Source organism: Rhinoderma darwinii, chromosome 10 (genome assembly GCF_050947455.1).
Source record: "Rhinoderma darwinii isolate aRhiDar2 chromosome 10, aRhiDar2.hap1, whole genome shotgun sequence".
NCBI lineage: Eukaryota > Metazoa > Chordata > Amphibia > Anura > Rhinodermatidae > Rhinoderma > Rhinoderma darwinii.
The window spans coordinates 33,559,588-33,586,829 of NC_134696.1; the positions used below are offsets into that span (position 1 = coordinate 33,559,588).

Sequence of the window (27,242 nt, forward strand, 5' to 3'; positions counted from 1 at the left end):
TTTATTATTTTTGTTAATGAGATAAGATGGTTTGGTTAAAGGGATTTTAAACTTACTTTAAATAGTCGCTCTTGGTGAGTACTGCTGAGGTGGGAGGCAGTGATTGTTTACATGGTTGTACTTGTGCTTGTGGCTGTAAGGATGGAGCCAAGGTAACACTACTATGATAGTCATGCTATAAAAATTTAGGTAGTAATCCACTAGTCTTTGGTTTAAAGGGGTTTTCCCAAAATCACAAAATATCACGTATGCACAGGATAGGTGATCATTTTCTGACCGCTGAGGGTGCCACCCCTGGGACACCCACCAAGCGTGAGAATAGGGGTCCCGAAGCCTACATCCTCCTCACTGATCAACCGAAGTGAGGAGGGCATTGAATGGGTTTGTGGTTGAGCATGCGCACTGCTGCGCTATTCAAAGTCTAAGGGAATTACAGAAACATCCGAATACAGCGCTTGAGTGTTTCCTTTATTCTCATGGACAGTAAATTGAGCGTCGTGCGCATGCTCGACCGCTGCTTCATTCAAGCTCCTCCTCATTTCGAAGGGTGCAGTAAGAAAGATCTGGAGGTTCAGGATTCCCATTCTCATGATCGGTGGGGGTCCCAGCAGGGGCTCTCAGTAATCAGAAAATTATCATCTATCGTTTTGATAGGTGATAATTTATGATTCTGTGAAAAACCCATTCAAAAGTAAGGCCACTTTCACATGGCAGTATTTTGCATCAGCATTTGTGAGCCAAAACCAGGAGTGGGTACAAAACACGGAAGGAGTGCAAATCTTTCCATTACACCTTTTCTCAGTGTAGGCTCCTGTTTTTGGCTACCAAATACTGATGCAAAATACTGTCCTAAATGCTGATGTGAAAGAGACCTTACAGTACAAGTAAGGAAGCTGGGGTGGGTGCCCCTCTGCAACTTAATCTATTGTTCTATACAGTGGTGTAAGGGACCAGAGCAACAAAGTCCCTCAAAGTTGTTACTCATAGTTACTGAAGGGAGGTGGATAAGAACTTCTGTGAATTATTTTTGTATGACCTATGGTATCCCTGGTCAACCCTTACAGCTCCTGATTGACTCTGAGATGTCACTTCTTCCTTCTTGCGGTCATGGCTCAGCTGGACCTTCTTGTGGTCAAGTCCCACCAGGTAACGTTTCCACCTCCAACAGCAGTCTCTGCACTCAAGCTCAACTCAATTGGCGGAAAAGTCCAACCAGTTTTATTAACTTACATGCTCTTCCCTCCCACATGACGGTGCAAACCAAATGCCACCTGTTTGGAGATCTACGGGTTTCCTCGTATAGCCCCCTACTTATGTCAGAGTAATATGGTACACGAGGGCGGTAACTCCCCGCCGCTATGATACCAACCACTTGGCTACCACCTGCCTACAACTAAGCAAAATAAATTATTTTGCAACAACATTCACAATGTTTCACAGGTCTCCTCTTCTCTCCTGCAAAAGAACATTCTAGTACATAGAATAACATATTAGGCCTCAGTGTGCTGGTAACACATAACATATCAACTTGTCAAACAATTATGGCGGGTATCCATGTCAGTTTTTTCCGGGCACACCTTACACATTCTGTTCTGACACCATGCATACTAGGTCCCAGGCCCATACTGGAGCCGTGCCTCAATTAATGTTCCCCTCCATCTGTGGAACCAACTGCCACTCCTTAATTCTTCCCAGTCTCTATTTTTATTGAATAGGATGGTCCCATCCTCCCACTGGAAGCTCCTTCGTCTATTGTCATTTATCAGTCCTGTGTAGGATTTGGTTTAATTGTGGGAACTGCTTGTAGCACCTACCACTGCCCCCCCCTGCCCCCAGCTTTAATGCTCCAGTACTTCCTCGACTCTTGGCTATGAAAAGCCACTGAATTTCCACTAACCACAACCCATGACTGCTACTCATCTGCGGTAGATGTGTTCATTAAATGGCACTGAAAGGGCTATTAATTAGATCCACCATTTTTGTTTTTTAGTTTGTTAGCATCAAGATTTGGTGTAAGTGAATACAGAAAAGTGAACTGATCTGACAACTTGAAGTTAGCATACTAAAATTCAAATTTGGCATATCAATTCATCTGTCTCATCATGCCAAAGATTCGCAAATCGTGAAGTTGGAAAATTTATTCACCCATATTTACTAAATGCGAAAAATGTGAAAATCTAAGAAGAACTGTGAGGAAGATGGGAGGACTCACTGGGTCACAAAGCCCTATTAGAGCTAACATGGCTGACAATAGTCACTATCAGACAGCTACTTTCTATTTGAGAAACAGGGGGGAACGGTGGCACTATCTACAAGGGGTGTGTGACACTGTCTACAGGGGGCTGTATGGCACAATCTACAGGTGGGGGATGTATGGTACAATCTACAGGGAGGCTGTATGGCACAATCTACAGGGGTAGTGTATGGCACTATCTACAAGGGCGATGTATGGCACTATCTACAGGGGGCTGTATGGCACAATCTACAGGTGGGGGATGTATGGTACAATCTACAGGGAGGCTGTATGGCACTATCTACAAGGGGGATGTATGGCACTGTCTGCAAGGGGGGCTGAATGGCGCAATCTACAGGGGAGCACTGGCTACAAGGGTGGGCTGTGTGTCTGTGGCACACAGGGAAGGGGATGCCCAGTCAAAAGTTTGCTATGGGGCCCAGTCTTTCCTAGTTATGCCCTGACCACCGACACTCGGAACGCAGGAGCCTAAGTGCTGATTTAGCACTGTGTCCCCTTCACATCGGCTCTGCTAGTCACCCGGGTGTGCAGGGAATTACAGCCGCCCCATTCACTTGGGGCCGTGCTGCAGTTCCCTGCACAGTAGGTGGCCGGGGAAAATAATAAAGGGGATGCAGCACTAAACAAGCGCAGCGGCCCCTTCATTCTCAGGATCGGTGGGGGTCCCAAAGGTCAGACCCTCAACGACCATTAAATCGTTGCATATAGTAGCGCTATGCTATCACTTTATAAGATGAGAATACCCCTTTAACAACTTATTTCTATTCTATTTATCGTCAATGGAATTACAAACACATCTAAGGGGCATTCACATCTAGGTATTTTGTGCACATGAAATCGCACATGAAAGTAAATGCAGTAAAGCAGGCGCACTGCTGTGATGATGTTCTCAGTTTCCTATTGCGCAGAGTACACCTTTAGATATTTTGGAAAGAAACATACTGAATTATTGTTGACACAAAAAGCTTTTCCATCCACTGCAGGTTGATAAAAGTAGATGTACCGGGGCGGACTGGGGTCTTGTTGAGCAAGGGCTGAGTCATCACTTTGAAAAGTTTGATGTGAAGTGAAACATGTCTATGTGGATTGTTGTGCCAGCTTCACTCCCCACTGATGGCTCGCCAATGGAAACCGATTCTAATTCTAATTGGCACACAGTATAAAGGCTTTACAATTCTTCTACATCTGACCATAAACTTTTTGTACTTTGTAAAAAAAATAGACTTGCCATTTAAAGAGGCTCTGCCACCACATTATAAGTGGCCTATCTTGTACATAATATGATCGGCGCTGTAATGTAGATTACAGCAGTGTTTTTTTATTTAGAAAAATGATCATTTTTGACGGAGTTATGACCTATAATAACTTTATGTAAAAATGATCGTTTTTCGAAATAAAAACACTGTTGTAATCTACATTACAGCGCGCCGATCACATTATGTACAAGATAGGGCACTTATAATGTGGTGACAGAGCCTCTTTAAGTCTGAACTGCAATAGCGGGCATATTGGCTACTAGGGTAGCAATCATAGTGGCTGCTATGGGGCCTAACAACTAAGGGGCACATCTCCACTCAGTAGAGGTGCAGTTAGAGATACCGGGAGGATAAAATCTGAAAATGGGAAAATCAATGTAGATTACCGCGAGATTAAGGAAAGGTGTCCCAAGGGACAAAATAATCATGATTCTTTCATATAAATTTTGCTATGGTTACTTGTTACGCCCCTGGGCATTCATATTGGTTGTAATCCAGGTTTTCATAACAAAGTCACAGCATTACCACAATATCTCCCACTCTCAAACAAGATCAAAGTAGGGCATTCTCACTATGTACAAATCCCACAGTATGCATATGTCCCTAAATCCATGCTACTGCAGTGCCCCCTAGTGGTGCATTTATGAGGTCAGTATATGTGTGTAGTAGTTGTAAAAGCATAATACTGTATGTCATATTTACTGCACATTCAGACCTGTTGTTACCATAATAACCTAATTTTTACTTTTAATAAACATTTAGACATAGCTGCCAACTCTCCCAAAATGTTTGGGAGACTTACAGAAAAAGCGGAGATCCTCCAGACTCTTTGAAGTGCTAGCAAATCTTTCGGGCATCCTACATACTCACCTCTTGCCAAGTGGTGTCTAGACGTTATATGCTGCGGCGCCCCAGAGTGGAGGACAGCGTACGAACGGGGAGGCGTGAGTAGCTGAACCTCAGGTCTGGGGTCTGAAAGCAGCGGATTTGGTCTTGGGTTTGTATAAAGGGGGGTTTGGTCTGTATAAAGGGTAGGACTGGGGTTTGTATAAAAGGCGAGTCTGTGGTCTATATCATTATTTAGAGGTCTAGTGTGTGGTCTGTATTCATTTTGCGGTCATATATACTATTTGTGATTCAAATGCCGTTGGCTAGGGGTGTGTCCTATATAAATGTGAGGGGTATAAGGAAAAATGTGCTTTTTGTTTCCATCTTTGGAATCTCCCTGATGTTTTTTCACTAAAGTTGGAAGGTAGGACTTGAAATTTAGAGTCCCCTCAAATGAGTATTTACACCGCATACAATAAAATCCTTCACAGGTGATCTCCTTGTTATTATAATAGTTAGTTCCTAGCTAATCATTGTGTGATAAAAGACTATGTAACGTCCACATGATAGCCCACATGCACTCTAGAAGCTAGAAATGTAAACCTCTACTCTTAGGCCTCATGCACACGACCGTGTTTTTGCGTCCGCAATTCAACCGCAAATCCACGGGTAAATTGCGGACCCATTCATTTCTATGGGCCCATACACACTATCCGTGTTTTCACGGCTCTCCGCATGTCCGCACATCCGTGCCGCAGAAACTACGGACATGTCCTATTATGGGCCGCAAATGCGGTGCGGACATGCCAATAGAAGTCAATGGGCCCGTGGAAATTGCGGATACACCGCCGTGTGTCATCCGCAGTTTGCGGATTGTCCGGAAGTGTTGCTAGGCGTCGACCGGGAATGACTTCTGTCGTCGTGAAGTCTGGAGAGAGTGCATGAGAGCAGCAGAGAGCAGCAGAGAGCAGCAGAGAGCAGCATGGCTTCAATAAACGTAGAGAAACTAATCATCCTGGTCCAGCACAAGCCCTGTCTGTGGAATAAGCGGGTGGAAGATTATGCAGACAGGAATATGAAAGATCTTGCCTGGCAGGAGGTCTGCAGTGAGGTGCATCCTGAGTGGGAGAAGGCAACTAAAGTGCAAAAGAAGCGCATGGGTAAGTTTCACAACTTGATGCTGTTTCTGAGTACTCCTGTCATGTCATAATGACATGCCTGACGTTTTGATTGTTGGCAGTTGGATCACCCACCAATCGCTGAAATGAAGCTGCAGAAGTGCACGTGAGATTGTGGGGGTCTCATGGCTCTGAACAGCACCGATCAAAACGTGACATGTCACTATGAGGGTATGTTCCCACACACTAATTACGTACGTAATTCTGTGGTGTTTGAGCTCTATTACGCACGCTAAATACGCCGCAATAGCGTTGACAATACGCAATAGCGTTGACAATGCCTTTACGGCTGAAATTACGGGTGATGTTTTCTCCTGAAACCAGCAACGTCATTTCAGCCGTTACGGACGCTGTCGTGTGTGCACATGGAAAACGTGGCAAGTCTGCTGTAGTTTCTGCAACGTTGGAATTACCTGTCAAATATGCAAATGTGGGTGCAGATTTGTTGCGTAAACAACAAAAATTTGCAGCATCATTTTCAGATAATAAACAACATTTCATAATCTCTAGTAATGTACTCTTCTAAAATGTTGATCTGTGATTGGTTTATTTTATATCATAGTCGAAAACGTCAAAACACGCTGGAACACGTGCCGAGACCAATTCAAGCGTGAGATTAATGACAAGGGGAAGAGCGGAGACGGACGTCTGAAAAAAAAGCCGTACATGTACACCAAACAGCTTTCGTTTCTTCTGGATGTAATGCAGGTTGGCCCGTAAGTATTGCTTATATACTTTGATCATTGTAGTCTGGCCATGTAGCCAGTTGTGTAAGTACCGCTGTAGCAGCCGTAGCGACTGCTACGGGGACCGCGGCATGAGGGGACTCCACCATGTCCCGAGGCTCCGCTAGCAGCCGCTATGACGGCTACAGCGGGACGCAACTGAACACTACGGCTGAGCAGGGAGGTATCTCCCCGCTCTGACATTAAACAACAGACATGTATCCCCTAACCACTGAATAGGGGATACATGTGTGATCGCTGGCATTGACAGGGAGAACGGGGGACAGAAAGTACCCTGAACTTCTCCATCCCAAACCTCGTACTTTCGCCACCTCCGTCAAAATGAATGGAGCCAAAGTCGTGCTTGTGCGCATACATAACCAGCGCTCCTTTCAATTTTTGGCAGATGTGCAGACGGCAGAACTTAAGGGAACTTTCAGTCCCCCCTTCACCCTATCGCTGCCAGCGATAAGGCATGTATTTGTAGGACACACTATAGGTGGCATTTGTCCGTGGGGCGGGGAGGTGGGCCTGTATGGCGTTAGCGGCATACAGCCCCCTCACTAGATAACGCCGTACAGTCCCCCTATAGATAACGCCATATAGTACCCCGGTAGATAATGCCATACAGTGTACAGTGTGGGGCTGTATGGCGTTATCTACAGGGGTGGGGGCAGGAAAAAAGGCACTATCTACAAGGGGGGGTGACACCCAGTGGAGGGATGGCCCCAGTTAAAACTTTGCTATGCGGCCCTGTCTTTCCTAGTTAGGGCTCTGCATGTAGTGATGCATACATAGTTTATTTGCCCAGCTGTAGACATGACGTTAAATTACTACAAAAATTCCCTAACATTATGTTTTCATTTTCAAACAGAACCAAGGATAATCTGGAGGAAGAAGAAGACTCTGATGTGACTCTAATTGAAGAGCCTGACGTAGCTTTGGGGGCTGGTAGGTCCACTTCCACTCCTGTGACAGCAGAACCAACAACAGAGGATAATCCAGTGTGTGCCGCGGACGAAGAAATTCTACCCCGAGGTAAACGTCGACGTTCTGCCAAAGGTCCAACACGTACAGAGCCAAGGCAGGAAGTCGACTTGCGCGTATTAGAGCACTTGGAGAGAAGAGCTACAGAAACGGAAGAGGGCACCTTCTGTCGCGCTCTCTCTAATATTCTTAAAAGAGTGCCAATTTCCAGACAGATAAGGTGCCAAACAGCACTAATGGAAGTCGTGGAAATATTTGCGACACATCCGGACCCACGTGCAATGCATCAGGCCATCGAGTTTCATCGACGGGGTTGTGATGCAAGCACCTACAACTCTGTCCCTCCAGCACCTGCAGCAACCGCGCAAGGCATCCAGCATCCGTCATATGTAGACTCAATGCCGCTATTCAGTCACGATCGTTCAGTTTATGGCATGCCAGGACCTTCTCAGCAACAGTATGGGCAAATGCAGCAGGGGGAGGCAGTTCCACGACCACATCATGAACCTGCACCTTCGCAATCATTTTACAATTTATAATTTAGTTATATAACATAGTTTTGGTAATGTTTGTTGACACTATTTTATGCAAGAAATAAAATACGTTTCTAGTTAATTATGTGTTTGTCTTTATTATTATTGAAAAACATAATGAGGTATTGGTCTGCATTTCTTCCAAATGAAAATAATCGTTTTTTTTTTTTTTAATCAAGAATTAAAAAAAAAAAAACAGAAATAGATTAGCTCGCAACCCGCGTCAAGGGTCCTCATTCTCTTGCGAGTCCATACTCTACCTACTACTGCAACTTTAACTACTAACATTTGTAACATAAACCGGAAATACAACAGTCCCTCTCACATTTTAATTTGGCAGACAAAGCACATCCCTTTGCCAAGGAACTGCTCCCTCAGGTGATACAAAATAGTCTGTATACAAATTACGGGCTGCCAGTCCAGACACTCCAGGTCTTCTATGTGGTGTGTAGTCCAAAGGGATGTAATTAGTAGAGAAATGGTTCAGCTCTGCGTCCACTGCCGACTCATGAATCCTCAGAAAATTGTGGAGGACAACACAGGCTTGGATAACCTTTGTCACATTTTCAGGATTCAACTGAATGGAGCTCTGGAACACACGCCACTTGCTGCTTAGAATTCCGAAGGCGCACTCCACATACCGTCTTGCACGTGTAAGGCGGTAGTTAAAAATGCGCCTCTGTTCATCTAAGCCACGCCTAGGGAATGGACGCATCAGGTGAGGGGACAGTCCGAAACCTTCATCACCCACAATGACAAAGGGTGCTGGTGGTCCTGTAGATCCTGGAAGCTGTCTAGGTTCCGGAAGGTCGAGCTGGTTAGATGCTAGCCGTTCACCCATTCTGGAAGCCCTGAAGATGCCAGCATCCGCAGAGCTTCCATAGGCCCCAATATCGACAATTATAAACCGATAGTCACTGTCAGCCAAGGCCAACAGCACCACCGAGAAAAACTGCTTATAATTAAAATATTGAGACCCTGAGTGAGCAGGCTTTTTTACGCGGATGTGCTTACCATCCAGCGCACCAACACAGTTGGGAAACTGTGCTGATTGGAAGAAGCCATCGGCAATCCGAATCCAGTCCTCTGGCTTGGGCTTTGGCATAACTGCTGCTCGAAGTTGCTGCCAGATGACTTCGCAGGTAAGCTTGACAATCTTGGAAATAGTGGAGCACCCCAGCAGAAACTGGAAATGTAGGGAGGCAAAGGAGTTGCCGGTAGCAAGAAATCTGTAAAAAAAAACAAAAACATATATATCAAAATATGCACAGACAGGAAAAATATCTGCAGCACGGTGGCAAGGCGTCAATATGAACAGGGGACAACTATACTAATATTGTTTGCAGGGTAGAGACATGTCGTAGAAGGGGATTTAGGTTTTCTTACCTCAGAGTGACGATCAGGCGTTCCTCTGGAGAAATGCAACGTCTCATGGTGGTGTCCTGGAAGATCAGTCCAGGACGAAGGTCCGCCAGCAGACGATCAAAACTTTGAACGGACATACGGCAGTAGCTGAGGAACTTGTCCGGGTGCTGCCGCAGGTCAGAGTACAGCATGTTGAAATGCCCCTTCCTAAGCCGTTGTGAGATAATGGGGTGAACCCAATATCTCCTCCTCCTCCTCGGTTCTTCGTCCAGCATTGGTGGTTGCTGTCCAAATCGCCTGGAGAGGAGCCAGTGCAGGAGTACATCATCCACATCATCAGAAGACATGTTCGCAGTGAGTAAAACTGTCAAAAACCACAGCTATATCAGCAGCGCAATCTCACTGAACTCGCACAAAGCAAAGATCAGGGAAAATGCAGCAGGAAATGGCTCCAGAGCGATCATGTGACCTTAAAGGGGGTTTGACCAAGCTTTTGGCATCCTCTTTCAAAGTCCCTTTTTTTTTTTTTTTTTTTTTCATCCGCATTTTTGCGGATTACATACGGATGAACTGCGGACTACATACGGATGAACTGCGGATGACATTCCACGGAACACGGTCCTGGAATTTGCGGACCAGAATAACACCACGGTCGTGTGCATGAGGCCTTAGGCCCCATGCACACGACCGTATTTTTCCCCTCCCATAAATACTGGCGTAAATACAGGTCCTTTGTCACCCATATTTAACCAGTATTTACTGACCCGTGCCCGTAAATACGGGTCCATATTCACCAATATTCCACCCGTATTTACGGACCCATTTTCCCTGCTTCTCTTTACACGTAGAGAGATATTGCACTGCACTAATCGGCACCCCCTTCTCCCTATCCTGCACTGATCGCCAGCCTCTTCTCTCTATCCAGCTCTGATCGGCAGCCTTTTCTCTCTATCCAGCTCTGATAGGCAGCCTCCTCTCTCTATCAGTGCTGGATAGAGAGAAGGGGCAGCCCTTTCGGGCATAGTTTCCGCAGTGGAACGCAGCGATAGAAAGAAAAAGCAGTTAATACGTACCCCGGCCGTTGTTTTGGTGACACGTCCCTCTTTTGACATCCAGTCCGACCTCCCTGGATGACGCGGCAGTCCATGTGACTGCTGCAGCCTGTGATTGGCTGCAGCAGTCACATGGGATGAAACGTTATCCCAGGAGGCCGGACTGGAGGAAGAAGCAGGGAGTTCTGGGTAAGTATGAACTTTTTGTTATTGTGGGTTTTTGAAGGAAACATTAGAAATGTATATTCTGAGTGCCACGCATGGTACACACTGTCCAGGGTGCTGAAAGAGTTACTCCTGATCAGTGCAGCCCCTATGCTCTATCCAGCACTGATCGTTTAACTCTTTCAGCACCCTGGACAGTGACTACCGCTGGACAGTGAGTACCATGCGTAGCAACGCTCCCGTAATGACGGGTGCACACACGTAGCCATCTGTAATTATGGGAGCACCATAGACTTCTATGGGCTGCCCGTGCCGTAATTGCGGCCTGAAATAGGACATCTTCCATATTTTTCAACGGCACGGGCACCTTCCTGTAAGCAAACGGGAAGGTTCCCGTAGCCAATAGAAGTCTATGGGCCCGTAATTACGGGCCGTAATTACGTGCGTTTTTACTTTTGTGTGCATGGGGCCTTAGGGTATGTTCACAGGGCAAACTAAAAACAGCTGTAAAATACGGAGCTGTTTTCAAGGGAAAACAGCCCCTGATTTTCAGACATTTTTAAAGCGCATCAAGTGTTTTTTGATGCGTTTTTTACAGACGTTTTTGGAGCTGTTTTTCTATTGAGACAACGAAAAACGGCTTAAAAAACGGCTCTAGAAGTGACATGCACTTCTTTTTACGGGGCCCCGTCGGAGCGAAATTCAGTTTTTCACATTGAAATCAATAGACAGATGTTTGGAGGCGTTCAGATTCTGTTTTTTCAGCTGTTTTTCGGGGCGTTTACAGCCCGAAAAGTGGCTGAAAAAAAAGCCATGTGAATATACCCTAAGGTTTCTATTTATTTAGATATAGGGCACAGGTTGGAAAAAACTAGAAGCTAATAACTAGAAAAACATAAAAATGTAGCTTTAATTAGAATGTAAAAATGTCCGAATTACTGTAAGACCCCCGTTCATTACAATCAGAAACTTTAGAAGGCCTTTATTCTGCTGCTGTATTACGCTTTACATGAGGGGAAGTCTACACCTGTTGTGTTTTTAGAGCACAGAGCCATAATATTTTTCCAGCCATAGTCCTAGTTCAACGCCGTCAGCCCACAGTCCCTAATGATTCCTTTTTATGTGTTTTTCGTCTTTATGCTGAAATGTCAGTTATTGTACGTGTGACATTTTGCGGCCATCTTTTAAGTTAAGATATGGCATTTGACTCAATTATTATAAAAGGCAGGCATTTACAGCATGAAAGGATCTTCTCTTATACTGGTTGTCTGCCTCTGTTCAAATATCACAATGATAGGCGATCAGAAAGGGACAGAGAATTGTTTATTGAGACATTATTATCACTGATTTCTCCACTTTTCTCCTCTCCTAGGAAATATTTCTAGCCTTTCCAACAAATTGCTCCGCCAGGGATTATTAACCTTTTTATTATTTGTAGATGGACTTTATAAATCAACTTCCGGTCCATAATATTTATTTAATACTGCTTCTCCTTTAAATAAGTTAAAGGGATTCGCCAACTGAAAATAAAACATTGTCTTGTTTAGAAATCCCATTTTCAAATATTCTCTTAGTGAATTTTGACTTAAAGGCTATGTCCACACGCTTAACAAACAACGGCTGAAAATACAGAGGGAAAACAGCCCCAGATTTTCAGCCGTTTTTTTTTTAAGCAATTTGCATTTTTTTGCAGCGTTTTTTTACACCCATTTTGAGTCAATGAAAAACGGCTCCAAAAACGGCTCAAGAAGTGACATGCACTTCTTTTTACGAGGCGTTTTTAACACGGCCGTTTTTAAAAACGGTTGCTTAAAAACCGCCCGTGGGAACTGAACGCCGTTTTTCCCATTGAAATCAATAAGCAGATGTTTGGAGGCGTTCAGCCCCCGCATTTTTAACCATTTTTCGGGGCGTTTACAGCCCAAAAAACAGCTGAAAATAGGTCGTGTGAACATACCCTTTGGGTATGCCGATCCTGGACATTTATGGGATAAGCCATAAATGTCTGAAAGGCATTAGACAATGGAGAAGTGGCTGAGAGTTATGAAAACAGCAAAGCTCGCTGTGCTCAGCTGTTTCCATAGCTCTCATTCACTTCAATTGGAGTTATGGAAACAGCCGAGCACAGCGAGCTTGGCTGTTTTTATAATTCCCTGCCACTTCTCCATTGAGCTAGATCCCACATCTATCAGACATTTAGGGCACGTTCACACGTGGCGGAATTTCACTTAAATTCCGCTGCGGACACTCCGCAGCGTTAATCCGCAGCGGAGCCGTTTCTCCATTGACTTTCACTTTAATTTAGCAGTGTTCGTTTACACGATGCGTACAATTCCGCTGCGGAGCATAGGCTGCGGAGCGGAATGTGGTGTCCGCAGCATGCTCTGTCTGTTGCGGAGCAGTGGCGGACTGGTTGCGGACTCATTGCGGAAGTTCTCCATTCACTTCAATGGAGAATCGAAATTCCGCAATGAAGTCCGCAGATGTTATGTGTGGTGCGGAGCGTAACTTGACATTTCTTCATTCTGGCTGGACCTATGTATTTCTAGGTCTACAGCCAGACTGAGGAAGTCAATGGGGCTCCCGTAATGACGGGAGCGTTGCTAGGAGACGTCTGTAAATAGTCACTGTCCAGGGTGCTGAAAGAGTTAAGCGATCGGCAGTAACTGTTTCTGCACCCGGGACAGTGACTACCGATCTCAATATACATGTATCTGTAAAAAAATATATAAGTTCATACTTACCGAGAACTCCCTGCGTCTGTCTCCAGTCCGGCCTCCCAGGATGACGTTTGAGTCTAAGTGACGGCTGCAGCCAATCACAGGCCAAGCACAGGCTGCAGCGGTCACATGGACTGGCGCGTCATCCAGGGAGGTCGGGCTGGATGCCGAAAGAGGGACGCGTCACCAAGACAACGGCCGGTAAGTATGAAAATCGTTTACTTTCACTAGGGAAAGTGCTGTCCCTTCTCTCTATCCTGCACTGATAGGGAGAAGGGAAGCACTTTTCCCGCAGTCCGCAGCAGCTAGTCCGCATCAATGTACTGCACATTTTGTGCAGATCCGCAGCAGAATCTGCAACGCAGATTCTGTGCGGCATTGATGCGGACAGTTGCGGAGGAAATCCGCCACGTGTGGTCATGCCCTTAGGGTATATCCCGTGGACATGCCATAAATGTCTTAGATGGGAATAACCCTTTAGTATGAATCGGTTGGGACATTCATGTATTAGCCAGACTTTGAAGCACAGGGGATGTCAGTCCATTACATAGACAGCTCATTAATGCTTCAGTTCACCTGTGGTGGCGCTGCAGAGCACTTGCTGCTGGGTTTCCCTGCAGATTACAGCTCATCACAGGTCCCAAGAGAACCTCTGACATTCTGTGATCTAATTGTTTTCGGTGAAGTTGGAACCCATCAAACAAATCGGACAACCCCTTTAACCCCTTCGTGGCCGAGCCTATTTTAGGCCTTAAGGACCAAGCAGATTTTTACATTTTTCCATCGTTGCATGGCAGAGCTATAACTATTTTATTTTTGCATCATCAACACAGCTGTATAAGAATTAGTTTTTTGCAGGCCAAGTTGTATTTTTTAATAGCACCATTTTGGGGTACATATAATTTATTGATAAACTTTTATTTACTTTTTTTTAGGGAGGGAATATAAAAAAAAGTAATTTTGCCACTTTCTTTTGCGTCCTAAATTTACGCCGTTTACCATGTGGTATAAATAACATAAGAAATGTATTCAGAGGGTCGTTACAATTGCGGCAATACCATATTTATATATTTTTTTATGTTTTACTACTTTTACACAGTAAAAACACTTTTTTTTGCAAAATGATTTGTTTTTGTCTCCATATTTTAAGATTTGTTGTTATTTTCCCGAGTTTTCATTGGTACCATTTTGGAGTCAGGATCAACAGAAAACAGAAATTCTGGCATTGTTTTTTATTTTATTTTTTACAGCGTTTGCCACGCGGGTTAAATATTGTAATAGCTTTATAGTGTAGTTGGGGTCATTACGGACACGGCGATACAAATATGTGTAATTTTTTTTTGGAATAAAGCATATTGTAAGTGGAAAAAGTGGGTTATTTTGTTTAATTGGGATTTTTATTTATTTATTATTAACTTCATTAAAATGATTTAACTTTTTTCTTTACTTCACTATGCGATCATCCGATCGCTTTTATAATACACTGAAATAATTCTGTATTGCAGTGTATTATGCCTGTCAGTGTAAAACTGACAGGCATCTGTCATAGCCTAACAGGCATTCACTAGAGGTAGACCTGGGGGGCCTTTATTAGGCCCACGGCTGCTATAGAACCCATTGGCACTCCGCCATGACGTCGCGGGTGTGCCGCTGGGGTGAGAGAGGAAGCCCCCTCCATCTAAAATCACTGAGATGTGGCAGTCTCTATTGACCGCTGGATCTGAAGGGGTTAAATGTGCGGGATTGATGTAGATTACGATCCCACCCGCTCGAGCAGGTCTGCTCCCAAGTAGGGTGCTTGTCCTCCTCCCGCCGGCGGTGCTTTATTCTGATGCAGCGCCATAAAAAGTCTAATGCATCAGAATAAAGCCCGTTAGTGACGGCCGTGAAAAGGCGTATTGGCGGTCACTAACGGGTTAACTCTCCCTTGTTGAACACCAGCAGTATAGTAGCATCAGAGGTAAGATAGTACGAATAAAGTCAGGTAAATGACTCCCATGGACTGCACTAGACGCTGTAGGTAAGATGGAGTCACTAACCAAAACTGTTCCCTAAAGGAGAAGACATGACTGTAAATGATATGCGGTTTATAATTATGCTATTCTTCCTGTAATGGAAATCAGCTCTTCATGTATCATTTCTTGGTGAGTTTGTGGTGGGCTTGTGCTTATACACCGTAGCTAATCTAAAAAAGCAGAGCTGCAGTATAAAGCACAGAATAGTTGAATGAGCAGCAGTCTGAGCCTGTGATGACACAGGTGGTGGATTTAGGCCTAATACAGACTCCCATTAGACAATATCTAAGCTGCAGAGTCACTTTTCACTGCAATATTCTAATTCAGCAGAGCTAAACAGCAAGCAACACTGAAGAAAATAACAGGTATTATCAAGAGACGCCTATGCAGACATCCCTTCTGCCTAATTCTACCCTGTCCCCACTAAAATTTATTTTATAGACCTGTGTCCCCAAGCGAGGGTCAAGAATTAGCTCCAACCACTGACGATACATCCACCATCCATCTATGTGAATGTGCTTTCACGCTGAAGACTTTAAGCCCTGGAGCATAGTATAGAATAGTGCTGTCGCTGTTATAAATGCTGTGTCTGGGTATACAAACACCTTGGGGAACTATTGCAGAAAAAACTTCATTTGCATGGCAGATGTCAACAGATTGGAGCTTCACTTAGCTTAGGCTTCTGTAAAAAGATTGTGCAGATGGCAAAGATATACTATGCTTTTAAGAAAATAATCAGGCTAAACACCAGAAAACATAAGGCCAAACTGAAAATACATGTTATAAACCTGCCAGCCATTTACAATAGAGCCACCTGACAGCTGAAGAGTGCCATCTAGTGGTCAGTTAAGGCAAAGCACAGCAGTGCAATCAGTAAAGTCGGTACATACTTCAATGAAATGTAAGTTTTATTGTTATTCTGTTACTTATATAGTGCCAACATATTCCACAACGCTGCACAGATTTTCGCCATTCACATCAGTCGCTGTCCTTAATGGGGCATAAACCTAAGTTTGTCTTTGGAGTGTGAAAGGAAAGCAGAGTAAACCCATGTATACACGGTGACAACATGCAAACTCCATGCAGATGTTGTCCATGGTCAGATTTGAACCCAGGACCCCAGTGCTGCAAGGCAAGTGTGCTAACTACAGAGACACCGTGTCTAAAGAGTAACTGACATTCACCCTATGAAAAATACCAAAACAGAAATATACAACACAACAGTATGCAAGTTAAAAAAAAAACAGTTGCAAAGTGTAGTGTACCCTCTGACGGCCCCGGCAATGGACATCTGTGTTCTCGGCGATATCTCCCTCCAGGGAGACGCAGGCACTCGCTTCCGGGTTCTGGGACTGACTCACTTCCGGGTTCTGGGACTGTTTCCCCGCAGGGCGGGGGGCCTTAAAGGGCCAGTACGCATCCAGCTGTCATTAGTCAATAATTAGCCCAGAATGCTGCTGGACTATAAAAAGGGCTCTGCCCCACTTGATCATTGCCTGCGCGTTGTTGTCTACCTAAAGTTTGTCTTGCAAATGGTCTCCCATTGTTTTCCAGTTCCCAGCATTACCCCTTCCTGCTGCCTGTACCCTGTATCCCGTGCTACCGTGCCTCTGTGCCATCTACAGTGAAAGTCAAGTCGTGTATTACGCTGCATCTACTGTGCCGTCTACAGTGAAAGTCAAGTTGTGTCACCACTACTGTCTACATTGCCTCAGGTACCCGTTCTGGACTATAGACATTGTTTTGTACCTAGTTGGCCAGCTGCTATCCCGCTATGCGGTACGGCCCAGTGGGTCCTCCACACCCCACGCCGTGACATGTAGAAATAGGAATATCTAGATAAGTAATAGCTGGATAGTTGCAGTTGGGCTGAGGGCAGTAATTGTTCCTCGATAAAGCCCTAAATTAAACCTGGTTGTAAGCACCGAGTTTTTAAGCAGGGGTGCCACCTTGAAAAGGGCACCCCCACTTGGGCACCTTATCCCTAGTAATTACTGACAGACCCTATCTAACTAAAGCCTACTCCATCTCCAGCGTATTTCCTGGAATCCTTGAGGAGATTAGGTTCATCAGAGAGTTAGTGCAAAGACGAAAATATCCCCTATATCCATATAATATACAGAAGAAAGCTTGGGAAATAGGCAGCATCCTCCCGTCCGCGGGGAGTGATAGACAGCTCTGCCGGCAGTGGCGTAACTACCGCCGTAGCAGCAGTAGCGGCTGCTACGGGGCCCGCGGCATGAGGGGGCCCGTGTCGCCCGCCCGCCGAAACGGGCCCCCACCATGGCCGGAGGCTCCGCTAGCAGCCGCTATGGCTGCTACAGCGGGACGCCACTGAACACTACGGCAGAGCAGGGAGGTATCTCCCCGCTCTGCCATTAACTGGTTCCCGACCGCTGGCTGTATTTTTACGGCCAGCGGTCAGGGTCCTTAAAACCCGAGCCATAGACTTTCTACGGCTCGGGTTTTAACTTGCTGCCCGCGCGATCTGGCAGCTGAATGTCGGGTCTCCGGTTGTCAGTGAATGCCGGGGACCCTGAGGAGAGGATAGAAGCAGCTTTTGCTGCTTCTGTCTTCTCCGATCACTTGTACACAGCGCTGAATGCGCGCTGTGTACAGGAATAGAGACAGCAGCAGCGGCGCTGTCTCTATTCCTCCCGGTGATCATGTGACTGGTCACATGATCGCCGGGTGCCCTTAGTGGCAGACTGTTGCTGGGTCTTACTAGACCCAGCACAGCCCTATTAGTGACAATCGTCACTATGAGAGGGCTGATTTCCCCTGTAACTGGGGCTGCTGTGCAGCTCCAGTTACAGTGGAAAAACATGGTGTAAAAGAAAGAAAAAAAATATATAAAGTTCCCCAAAGGTCTTCATTGACCTTTGGGGGACAGACCATAGTAATAAAAAAATAATAAAGTAAAGTGCAAAAAATTGAAATAATAAATACACATAAAATACCCACCCCAAAAAAAAAACGTTCCCCCCGCCAATCATTGTTGTAACGCTAGCGCTGACCCAATTACCCTAATATAGACATGTAATATATAAAAATTTACGGTAGACAATGACGATCACAAATAAAAGGTCTATTTTAGGGTAAAATTATGTTATTACCCAAAAAAAAAAATAGCTGAAATGTAAAAAAGCTTATTTTTTTACTATTATTTTCAAACTTTATGAATAAAAATTCTAAAATAGCAAAAAAGATGTGTATAAAAATGATAAAAAAAGAAATGGTCTACGGAAAAAACGTCGCAAAAATCACGTCGTTAGCTCAACAAATAAAAAAGTTATAGCCATTTAACGAACACGTGCTAAAAATGGCTAAACGGTGTCTGGTCCTGAAGGCGCAAAATAGAGCAAAAGACATGTATCCCCCCCCTCTCCACAGGACATGTATCCCCTCTCCACAGGATCTCCACAGGACATGTATCCCCTCTCCACAGGATCTCCACAGGACATGTATCCCCTCTCCACAGGATCTCCACAGGACAGGGGATACATGTGTGATCGCTGGCATTGATAGGGAGAACGGGGGACTGAAAGTCCCCTGAAGTTCTCCATCACAAACCTCGGACTTCCGGGGTCTGTGTCGGCAGCTCCGTAGAAATTAATGGAGCGTCAGTCGTGCTTGTGCGCATGCGTGACCAGCGCTCCTTTCATTTTTATTGAGCTGCGCAGACGCCGGAAGTCAGAGGTTTGTCATGGAGAAGTTCAGGGGACTTTCAGTCCCCCGTTCTCCCTATCGCTGCCAGCGATCACACATGTATCCCCTATCCTGTGGAGATCCTGTGGAGAGGGGATACATGTATTTTGTAGGGCACACTATAGGTCGCATTTTTTTGGGAGGGGGGACGCTGTATGGCGTTCCCTACAGGGGGGGGAACGCTGTATGGCGTTCCCTACAAGGGGGGGGGGTGGCTGTATGGCGTTCCCTACAGGGAGGGGAGCTGTATGGCGTTCCCTACAGGGGGGGGGGGGCTGTATGGCGTTCTCTACAGGGGGGGTGGCTGTATGGCGTTCCCTACAGGGGGGGGGGGCTGTATGGCGTTCTCTACAGGGGGGGGTGGCTGTATGGCGTTCCCTACAGGGGGGGGGGCTGTATGGCGTTCTCTACAGGGGGGGGGCTGTATGGCGTTCTCTACAGGGGGGCTGTATGGCGTTCTCTACAGGGGGGGCTGTATGGCGTTATCTAAAGGGGGGCTGTATGGCGTTATCTACAGGGGGGCTGTATGGCGTTATCTACAGGGGGATGTATGGCGTTCTCTACAGGGGGATGTATGGCGCTATCTACAGAGGGGGGGCTGTATGGCGTTATCTACAGGTGGGGCTGTAAAAAAGGCACTATCTACAAGGGGGGGGGGGGGTTGTGTGACACCCAGGGGAGGGGGGGCCCCAGTCAAAAGTTTGCTATGGGGCCCAGTCTTTCCTAGTTACGCCCCTGTCTGCCGGTATACAACAAGCAGACTCACAGGATTTCTCTCTGAGTCCTGGCAGCATTTAAAGAGATTTTATATGAAAGTACGGAATCAAATTACAAAAATCTATATACCCCAGAGCACAGTGTCTCTCCCCCCCCCCCAAACCTATGCTGCCCTCAGATAGAGGAGTATAGGAGAGCTGACAGGGTCACTTTAAGAAAAACATGCCGGGGGTGCTGCTGGATGGAGGGTGCCTCTAAAAACTTGCCCTGAATGATGATTGCACATCTGGCTGCATCCACAGAGCCTTACACACTAAACAGCCATGGTCAGGGGCGGATTAAGGGTACCATGGGCCCTGGGCACTTTTTCAAGTTTGCGCCCCCCCCCCCTGAACTCTGAAGACAGAACTCTGAAGACGCTGTACCGTATATATTTGAAGATTAGATTAAGATTTCAGCTTAGGCGGCCACAGATCTGGCACAGTTTTGAATTTACTGTAAAAGCAGAATGAGCCGTACAGAAGAGAGAAAGAAGAATACTTTCAGACCCTAAAGAGTCAGGAGCTTTATATTGTTTATGGTTTCCAGAAAAAAATCTGCTGAGCGTGAATGTAACCTTAAAGAACCAGTCTCTGTTGTTTAACCCCTTACAGTCCAAGCCATTTTTCAGTGGAGTGGTGTGTGAAGGATTACTTTTTGCGGGAGGAGTTGTAGTTTTTATTGGCACCATTTAAAGTACCATATAAAGGTTGAATTGGAAAAAACTGTGATTCCTCCATGGTTTCTTGAGTTTAGTTTTTACTGTATATTTACCTTCTTTTAAGGTAAAAGTAGATTTAACATCTACTTTTACCTTAAGATAAGGTAAATATATACAGCCCCAGAACCAAGCTCAGTAAAAATATACAGCCCCAGAACCAAGCTCAGTATATATATACAGCACCAGAACCAAGCTCAGTACACATATACAACACCAGAACAAAGCTCAAGCTCAGTACATATATACAGTACCAGAACAAAGCTCAGTACATATATACAGCACCAGAACTAAGCGCAGTACATATATACAGCACCAGAACAAAGCTCAGTACATATATACAGCTCCAGAACAAAGCTCAGTACATAAATATAGCACCAGAACCATGCTCATTAAATAAATGCAGCACCAGAACAAAGCTCATTACATATATACAGCATCAGAACTAAGCTCAGTACATAAATACAGCACCTGCACAAATACAGCTCCGTACAGAGATCATTTCCAAATTCAGTTTAACCCCTGCCAAATAAGTTTGTACAACATAAAACGACAGCTCCCAGTATAGCTTGAACAATGGTTAGGACATGCTGGGAGTTGTTGTTTCACAAAAATACACCCATCATCTCGCTAAAGATCATACAGTTACTACAGTACTGATCAGTCACAGAGAGTGACTAACAGGTGAACATCAGATTCTTTTTTGTTCTTATCTTTTCTTCTCCATCTGGTCCAGACCTCTATGATGACTTCTCCCGGCCACAGCCCATTTCTGCAGAGTTTGGCGCTCAGATGTTCCTCACTTTTCCAACATTCTCACATGTCCCCGTTCCCTCGCTGTCCTTCAGCGAAAATACATTGGTCTGTAACCAGGCAGCATCATCCGGGGGTAATGGCGCCTGTCGTCGTGATGTCGTCATCACGCCGACTGCGTCATTGTTAAAGTGCCGAATGGAGAGGCGGGAACTGATAGTTTCCATCTCACCAGCGCAATAGTAATCAATTGTATTCGTGTCCTAATAACGTGGATACAATTGGGTGTGAGGTCCTGTGTCACCCCGGTTCTGAACCGGCTGCAATTTTAACAACCGGTTTGGGAGTACCGGGGCAAACTGGGTCCCCTTACAGCCTCGGGCCCCGGGTACTTGCCCATATTACCCTCATGGTAATCCGCCCCTGGCTATGGTTGCAGCTATGTGGTTCTGCTCCGCTCTGAGCCATGTGGCTCTGCTCCTCTCAGTGCCATGTGGTTCTGCTCCTCTCAGTGCCATGTGGTTCTGCTCCGCTCAGTGCCATGTGGTTCTGCGCTTCTCAGTGCCATGTGGTTCTGCGCTGCTCAGTGCCATGTGGTTCTGCTCCGCTCAGTGCCATGTTGTTCCGCTTCACTCAGTGCCATGTGTTTTTTCTCGAGTTTTCAAAACAAGACATCTGTCAATAATTGTAACTTATTGGAGTTGATCTGTAATAATAGTTACTACAGTATTATGTCCTAAACAATGGAAACATATGGTTCTGCTAGTGGAGCTGTGTGCCCGATGTGTTACTTTTTAATACAGTACATCTAAAGTATAAGTGACATTTTTAAACTGTAAGCACACATTCCGACGTGGCAGATTTGCTAAGTAATTCCACTATAGACAATGCAATTCAAAGGCTGAAACCTGCGGCAAGTACGCTGGGAAGTCTGCCACGTCTGGTTTAAACTCTTAAATATGCAAATTTTGCAGTAGATCCGTTACATAATTGGCACAAATTTTTGTCAAAATCCGCACTGGAAAATTTCTGCCTTGTCTGAATGTGCCCAAAGGGATTATGTAAAGTTACATGCTCATGTTTTTTTTCGGTTAAAAATAAAGTTGATTAACACTCAAAAAATAATAATTAATTCAGATCTCGAGTTATTGGTTTAAAATTCCATATGTAGATATTTCTCAGGATGTATTAACACTTATATAAAGAATCTGTGACTCTGTGACTATAATAGCTCTATAGCTGCTATAATGGCTGCTGTAATTTAGCTACTTTCTGTATCCAGACAATGTCACAGCATCAAATCTAGCCAGACTACTTATTCCAGCATTCTCATATTCCAGCATTTCAATTTATTATTTACATTAATAAATATTCTCTGAATTCAATTGTACTATAGTGTATATGGTAACAATGCCGGTCGCTGAGTAGAGATTCCCCAGGAAAGTGCTAACTGGGACTGCTGATCATGGGATTATTCCCATACATGAAATGTTACATAATAAAAATATCTGCTTGAAGATTAGATTTGGAATTCATTTTTAGCAGGTGTTAAATTACTCTATTCACTTTTCTCAAATGTTGGGCTTAGATAGTGTCAGACTCCCCCAACCACTCCATCGCTGCCTGTGCAAGTGCCAGTCTTCACTGTAATTTTGGGATTGTATTCCTAAACCGGGAAACTAGGTTTATCAGAGGCATAGTGCCACTCAGATAGGAGGGTGAAGATTTAAAACTGTGTGGTAGACAATGCTTCATTTATGTCTGCAATCTAAAGTAATCTGTGGGTTAATCATATATTCTTCAAAACAAGAGAATCCAGAGGATCTGTCGTGATGGTAGATCTCTTTAAATTAGGACATCTTTAAAATGCATTATGTAGTTATGGCCACTAAATGGCCTCTGAGGCCCAACTGGAGGATAATAACAAGATTTGTATAGACTAAAAGCTTGCCCTCGACTGCTCGATTGGGACTTCTGGCGGCTGTTTAGTAGGCGTAACTGTACTTAGGGATATTTCCATAATTTAAAATGGGCTCTTTAAAGGGAACCTGTCATCTGGTACATGTTGTCTGATCTGTGGGCAGCAGGTTATAGAGCAGGAGGAGCTGGGTAGATTGATATATAGTTTATTTGCGAAAACATACAGGATAACCTGTAATTTATTGATTTATATTCCTGTTCATTCGTGGATAAAGAGTCAGTGATTATAAGCTATATCTGCATTCACACTAAGGCCTCATACACACGTCAGTATTCTGGTCAGTATTTTGCTTCAGTATTTGGAAGCCAAAACCAGGAGTGGAAAGAGAAAAGAGAAAAGCTATAATGGAAAGATTTGCATCTCTTATGTGTTTTGGACCCACTCCTGGTTTTGGCTTCCAAATACTGAAGCAAAATAGGCCTAAGGCATGGAAGGTTGTCAATCACTGATTAGGACCGCCCACTGGACTCTTTAGCTCACAGCAGGCAGGGATAAAAATGAACAAATTACAAGCTATTCTCAATATTTTTGAACAAATCTATATATCAATCTGCTCCGCTCCTCCTGCTCTATAACATGCTACCCACATTGACGACATGTTCAATGTGAAAGGTTCCCTTTAAGAGCATTTCTGTCTACAGCCACTAGAGGCTGCTGGAGGTGTATGTATAAAATAGCACTCTATCTAACCTGCACCCCATGAAGAGAAGACCTGTTCTCTACAAAAGTTGAGATACCTTGCAGAATCATTGTCCACGTTTTCAAAGAATTTTTTATTTTGGGCACTATATGCTTAAAAATTGGCCACAATTTTCCTACAAATTAAAAGAATGACAAAAAAAAAATATTTGTGTTTTTTTTTTTTTTACTGTATATCTGATGTATTAACTTGGACTATTAAAATGATTAATGAAAGTAATTGATAGGGGAGACATTTTATTACTCACCCTGCAGACTTTTTCAAAGCAAATCCGTGATTAAATCCCATACGAAATGTGTTACAAGCCATTAATGTTATACTTGATTTGATCCTTTTAAGCCCTTTTCATAGTATTCATATTATATATATTTCCTACTTTCATATTATTTATATTATTTGGTCTGACATTGGTGAGTTAATTATTTTCCATTACTGCAAAATACATTTTCACAAGGCCACTAAATGTTGAACTCCAACAATGTAGAAAAGAAGTAATAAAAGCTTTATAAATCATATTGCCTTTCTATTTGTCCATAAAGAAAAATTATGCTCCACCATTGTGGCTATATTATAAATGTAACATTTTTGTAATATATCTTTATCATCTTTTTTGATTTTGTCACTTATTTTTGTTGTCTGGTTTTAATATGTATAGTGTAGAAACTGTCAACAAGCTGCTGTTGACGGATCAGCTGTACCACGTGTTTCTATTCAGTACCTCAAGTTTATTATGATGTCCTATTGTAAACTATGGATATGATTCACCTAAAACCGTAGGGTAACTAAACGTTCAACAAACTTCTGACATGTGATAGTGATATGTCAGAAGTTTTGATTGGTGGGGGTCCAAGCACTGAGACCTGTTAGGAAAGTTTTAATTCTAAATTTATTCTTACTTCAATGTAATAGATATTAAATGTGCATTAAGCTATGCAAGCTTCTCAGGAAATGTTTTAGCGGACAAAGTGTTAAATATGCTTTTAAAGATAAAATGATATCAAGTGTGTGAGACAGTTGAACTTCCCAATAAAGACATTGGAATCTCCAGAGGAAGTTCAACTGTGGCCTAATTTCATTCTGAAGTGTAAAACATTTTATAAGACAGGAAAACTACAAACGGTTTCCAGTTAGTCTGAATCCCAATACGCCTTGATATGTGTATATACCTGTGCTTATGTGATGAAGCTCAGACAAACTGCTGATCTATTGCAATTTTGTTTCTTTTGCCGGCAAGAATAAAAGAAGCACCTTTCCCACTTATTCAGATGACTCCTTGAAACATTTATTGATAAGAATGGAAAATTCTCCTAACATCTTGGTTCTTCCAACTGGAATCCAACATCTCCGGACCCTCGTCCTCTCAAGGATTGTACACTGTGCATGGGGTGAGTTGTTCAATCAACTCACTAAATCTAAAGACCTCTGTCTGAATTGCCGTCAAACTGAGGCCAGTCAGACAGAGAGACGAGGTGGAGTGACGGATTATAGAAGAACGTAGTAAGGAGAATTGAGGATTCGAGTTTTTATCTGAATAAAGGTAATATAATTTTGTTTACATACATTTTTATTATTTTTCATATTTAGATGTTATAAGGTTATGTTAAAAAAAAACTAAGTTGGATCTTAGGTACTAAGAGAAGTCTTAGTTATATTAATCAAGGGTCTTAATATAAAAACCTGAGAATACGGTTCTCGAGGTTAGTAGTCCATAGCCTGTGTGAGAAGGCTACAGGAATAAATAGCTTTTCCACTTATTCAGATGACTCTTTGAAACTTTTATTGATAAGAATGGAAAATTCTCCTAACAGACCCCCACCAACTATGATGTAGGCAGTGCAACACAGTGATCCTTGGCCATGTGACCTGTATAGCCCTAGCCGAATATGGAAGAATGGGACAAAACTTTCTATTTTTGCTTGGGTTGGGCTAACACTTCACAAGATCTTACTTACCTTGCACTTATTTATCATCCATTACTGATAACGCCAACATATTTCACATTAAATAGATGTCAGGAGTCCTCCTGGCCTGCTTTCTCCTGACTATGGGTCTACAGTTATGACCCCTTCTAACAAGCTACCATTTGGACTCCTTGTCTGGGGGGGAGGGGGCCTACCAAAGTGGCTTCAAATTACAATACCATGCAATGCATCTACTTCAGTTCAAGGACATGAGTACACTCAGCACCATTGAATAAAGAGAGAATGTACTGCTAATACAAGTGACAATTGATCCCTATTCAATGCTTGATGAAAGTAAATAACATAGGATAATGCCGGAAAATGTCAAAAGTTGTATCTACAAATTTTTCTCCTACTTTTGGCGATGGAAATCCAGTAATCCCCTTCTTAGACGGTTCTTTCAAAAATAAGATGATGGCTCCCCCAATGATCAGATGTAATCTGTGAGGGAACCTCGCAGCATGGGTTAAATTCCTCTGCAGCGCCACTACAGGGGAAATTAGGTATTACTTGGTATTCATTGCTATCCAAAATATGTCCATGATCAGGCAGGGTCCTCCAAGAGGGAGAGATGGTCTTCGAAACCACTCTGTGCTCTGGCTAATAGATGAAGTTCTACTCAACTCCAAATTCTTTAATATTTAAAAAACTGGTTTTCTAAATCGGATAACCTTTTTAATATGATATTTGTACTTAGGCCGGGGAGTTGACCTGCTGCCAGAAACTGCCATTTATGAGTAGAATATATAAAAAATCGGGCAAGGGTCTGATACCACCAGTAGACAGAGATGTTCAGCGAAGCAACTGGATTCAGCTGATGACCTGACAACAAATATATATGACTATCTGTGAAATACGGTTACATTGCACGACTGTAAGGGTATGTGCACACAACCTATTTTCAGATGTAATTGAGGCATTTCACGCCTCGAATTACACCTGAAAAGACGGCTCCAATACGTTTGCAAACATCTGCCAATTGCCTGCAATGGGTTTTACGATATTCTGTGCAGATGAGGTGTAATTTTACGCGTCGCTTCAAAAGTGCAGGACACTTCTTGGGACGTATTTGGAGCCGTTTTTCATTGACTCCAATGAAGAACAGCTCCAATTACGTCTGTAAAAGACGCTGCGAAAAACACGAGTACATGCAAAAACGTCTGAAATTCAGGAGCTGTTTTCTCCTGAAAACAGCTCCGTAATTTCAGACGTATTTTGCGCTGTCGTTTGAACATACCCTAATTTTTCATTACTCTATTGCAGAGCCATATGCACTATTCATATATTATGTACAATTAATAGAAGTCTGGATTTACATGGATGATCTTGTAACCCCAAGTGTCTCTATTAACACCAAACCAGGAAACAGATGGGGTCTTAGTAAGAGCTGACTAATGATCTTCAGAGAGGGTCCCTTATCAAACAAAAGTTGCAGCACTAAGCCTCATGGTCAAAGGTGCGTCATAATTATATCCCATACCATTAAATGCCTGTAATTACATTTAGTGATTTAATTGCTATGTTTACATTATATGATTTACAACTATTCCTGTAAATCTTTTCAAAATTACAACTGAGGCTCCTGTG

General features: G+C 43.8%; 1 long non-coding RNA gene across 5 annotated transcripts in view; it reads right to left on the reverse strand.

The window, feature by feature from the left end:
• The window catches only part of LOC142661959 (uncharacterized), a 69,804-nt gene that overhangs the window by 14,741 nt on the left and 27,821 nt on the right, over positions 1-27,242 (reverse strand). The window contains exon 1 of one of the 5 annotated variants that reach the window (XR_012850848.1): positions 16,344-16,427. The exons of the other annotated variants lie outside the window; for them this stretch is intronic. This is a non-coding gene — a long non-coding RNA (uncharacterized LOC142661959). Of the gene's footprint in view, positions 1-16,343; positions 16,428-27,242 lie in introns of those variants that run through there. 5 annotated transcript variants of the gene reach the window in all.